This window comes from Giraffa tippelskirchi, chromosome Y (genome assembly GCF_054371585.1).
Source record: "Giraffa tippelskirchi isolate mGirTip1 chromosome Y, T2T-mGirTip1v1.2.pri, whole genome shotgun sequence".
NCBI classification, from domain to species: Eukaryota; Metazoa; Chordata; class Mammalia; order Artiodactyla; family Giraffidae; genus Giraffa; species Giraffa tippelskirchi.
In genome coordinates this window covers 3,662,315-3,666,069 of record NC_137290.1, presented here as the reverse complement: position 1 = coordinate 3,666,069, position 3,755 = coordinate 3,662,315, and positions in this window count along the sequence as shown.

Below are 3,755 nucleotides of genomic sequence, written 5' to 3'. Positions count from 1 at the left end.
ATAAAAACCTAAGGGAGTAAAATGTGAATGATAATGAAAGCCGTAAGTTGTATAAGGGCACCTCAGGCAGCCCTAGTGGGAAACAGCCTGCCTGCCAATGCAGGGGACTTTAGAGACACAGGTTTGATCCCTGGGTTGGGAAGATCCCTTGGAGAAGGGAACAGCAACCCACTCCAGTATTCTTGCCTGGAGAGTCCCATGGACAGAGGAGCCTGGCGGACTTCAGTCCATGGGGTCACAAAGAGTCACATACACAAGTAAAGTGACTTAGCACACAAGTATGATGAACCCTTGACCATTTTAAGCTCTAAGCACTTCTCATGGCAATGTTAATTGTATAAGTCTTTAAAAACCTATTGATACATCTTTGGTCAATAATGTGCTGAAAAAGAACGCTTATCTGTGAGATCCTCGGACAGCTTCAGTTCAGCAGAGAATGGTTCATCGAGAGGTACAAGCCGTCAAGATGGACATGAGTGTGTTGGTCAGATTTCATGTGTCCTCAGACGACATGCCAGCTCAATGGGTTAATCCTAGATACATAGGAATCACCAGGAAGTGATTCAGTGCGTGGAGCAATTAAAGCTCCCACTGCTGCAGGATGCAGAAGGCAGATGATGTATAAATGTGATTATACTGTGTAATGTTCAAATTGTCTATGTGCTTTTAAAGAGTGATGGCTCAGTTGGTAAAGAATCCGCCTGCAATGCAGGAGACCCCAGTTCGATTCCTGGGTCAGGAAGATCCGCAGGAGAAGGGATAGGCTACCCACTCCAGTACTCTCGGGCTTCCCTGGTGGTTCAGCCGGTAAAGAATCCACCTGCAATGCGTGAGACCTGGGTTCGATCCCTGGGTTGGGAAGATCCCCTGGAGAAGGGAAAGGCTACCCACTCCAGGATTCTGGCCTGGAGAATTCCGTGGACTGTATAGTCCATGGGGTGGCAAAGAGTTGGACACGACTGAGTGACTTTCACACTGCCTTGTATGAATTAGAAGAGAAGTACGTGGAAAAAAAACGGTGAGGTAGGGTTCCTTAGATAGACAGACAAGAAATTTAGAAATAGATTTAAAAGATGGAGGTGCACCACTGACTAGATCTATGGCATTTAATGCTTATGTGTATCCACTAGACTTGTTCAGGTTCAGAAAGACACATACCAAAAGCAACCAAGAAAGGAAACGGGATATCTTTGTAGCCCCACAAAATATTCATTGAATAATCATTTCTGAACTGATGCTGAAGCTCCAATACTTTGATGCGAGGAGATGACCCACTGGGAAAGACCCTGATGCTGGGAAAGACTGAAGGCAGGAGGAGAAGGGGACGAAAGAGGATGAGATGGTTGGATGGCATCACCGACTCAACGGACATGAGTTTGAGCAAGCTCCGGGAGATGGTGAAGGACAGGGAAGCCTGGTGTGCTGCAGTCCATGGGGTCACAGAGAGTCAGACACGACTGAGTGACTGAACAACAGCAACAGCACACCCCAAAATCATTGTAGGAAGACAGGGAGTTTGACTGAATGGAGCACACAGAATAACAAGGACAAAGCACACATTAGTCTTAAGGGCTTGGATTTTGGTCAGGCTAGCTCTGCCCTGACTTTATTTTTTTGGGCTCCAAAATCACTGCAGATGGTGATTGCAGCCATGAAATTAAAAGATGCTTACTCCTTGGAAGGAAGGTTACGAGCAACCTAGACAGCATGTTAAAAAGCAGAGACATTACTTTGCCGACAAAGGTCCGTCTAGTCAAGGCTATGGTTTTTCCAGTGGTCGTATATGGATGTGAGAGTTGGACTATAAAGAAAGCTAAGCGCTGAAGAATTAATGCTTTTGAACTGGGGTGTTGGAGAAGACTCTTGAGAGTCCCTTGGACTGCAAGGAGGCCCAACCAGTCCATCCTAAAGGAGATCAATCCTGGGTGTTCATTGGAGGGTCTGATGTTGAAGCTGAAACTCCAATCCGTTGGCCACCTGATGTGAAGAGCTGACTCATTTGAAAAGACCCTGATGCTGGGAAAGATTGAAGGCAGGAGGAGAAGGGGACGACGGAGGATGAGATGGCTGGATGGCATCACCGACTCGATGGACATGAGTTTGGGTGGGCTCCGGGAGTTGGTGTTGGACAGGGAGGCCTGGTGTGCTGCAGCTCATGGGGTCGCAAAGAGTCGGACAGGACTGAGTGACTGAACTGAACTGAGCTCTGCCCTGGAGTGGGGGCAGTCCAGAGGAGCTTTACGGTGTAGATGCAATTTCCCCATCCTTACACATTTTATCCACGAGAACACACCTGTTGCATCTGTAACCGCTAAATGTGAGGGATGCTCCATTAACTCTTCCTTTGCTCGGCTCACACAATTCTCAGCAGACAGGAAAAACCGAGTTCCGCTGACACAACATCATCAGCCAGACTGACTCCTACAGGCTGAACTGGCTGCTTAATCCTTAATCAGCCTCAGGGTGTCTCCAAGTCAGCGCTAGGGACATTCTGCGTGGGACGGGCCTTGTGTGTGTGTGATGGGAGGTGGGGGTGGTGTGTGTAGGGGGGCGTCCTGTGCACCGTTTAGCAAGCATCCCTGGCATCTACTTCCAAGAAACCGTGACAATCTACTCATTTAGTCAAAGAGAAACGTCTCCAGACGTTGTCACAGTTCCCCCTGGGGGCCCAATTACCTCTGGTTTCCCCCTTTTAGCAGCTAAGCTCAGCGAGACACCTTACATTTGTCTGAATGAAAGAATGAATGAGCTATTTTCCTCGTGAGGGTGACTCTCTGCTGTAAATGCCAGACTCCCCCCACACCAAACACATCTCCCTGTCTGTCCCACACAACTTTATGAACATAGAGATCATCTGGCAGAAATCTAGACAGTACATTTCTCTACTAGGTGGCCTTGGTTATAGCAGGAAAGCCGTATCCACCTCCATCAATATTTGGGGGTCGTAAGATTGCAGAAAAAAGAATAGGGCGTTTGCAAATGGCCATTCATTTCTGTTATAAATAGCAGTTTGATAAACTATTAAGTTTCTGAAACGATTGCATTGCACATCCTGTTAAGACTGCTTTCGAAGCTGGGTCTGGGGGCTGTTTTGGAGTGGGGGGGGAGCCGATAGAGACACTGCTTCTGAGCCTCCCAGGCGGGTTCTCACACCCGTGACGCACCGGCCCAGGAATGCGCTTAGGAGCCAAGCTGAGCCCCTGCGCGCCTTGTCTTCCTGGCACTGAGACCCCAGCAGGCGCGCCAGGGTGGCGTTCCTGGCTCTGGGAAAACCTCGGTCAATGGGCTCATTGAAGCGCATCCATGAAAAAGAGGGCGCTTTGCAACTGGCAGGGCGTTCAAAGGATTCCAGAGTGGCCGGAGGGGGGGTGTCGGGGGGGGGCGGGGGCGGGCATTCTTTGGCAAGGAAAGGAGCAAGTAAGAAATCCAAAAGGATGCCCGTGCTTACAGGAAGGCCTGAAAAGCTGCGTGCTTGTCTACCGCATAAAAGGAAGCTATTTATGATACTTCTAGACGCTAAACTCCAAGTCCAGGTGCCCGTGTGTGCGCTGAGCTGTAAGACGCTAAGGGGCCTGACAATCGCGCCTTTATGCACGTGCTCCTTAGACGCACGGGTTGCTTAGACGCACGGGTTCCTTAGAAGCACGTGTTGCTTAGACTCACGTGCTCCTTAGACGCACGTGTTCCTTAGGCGTTAAGCTCTCCGTGCTCCGTAAGCCACGCCCTCCCTTCCTGAGGGACATGAAACTCAATGA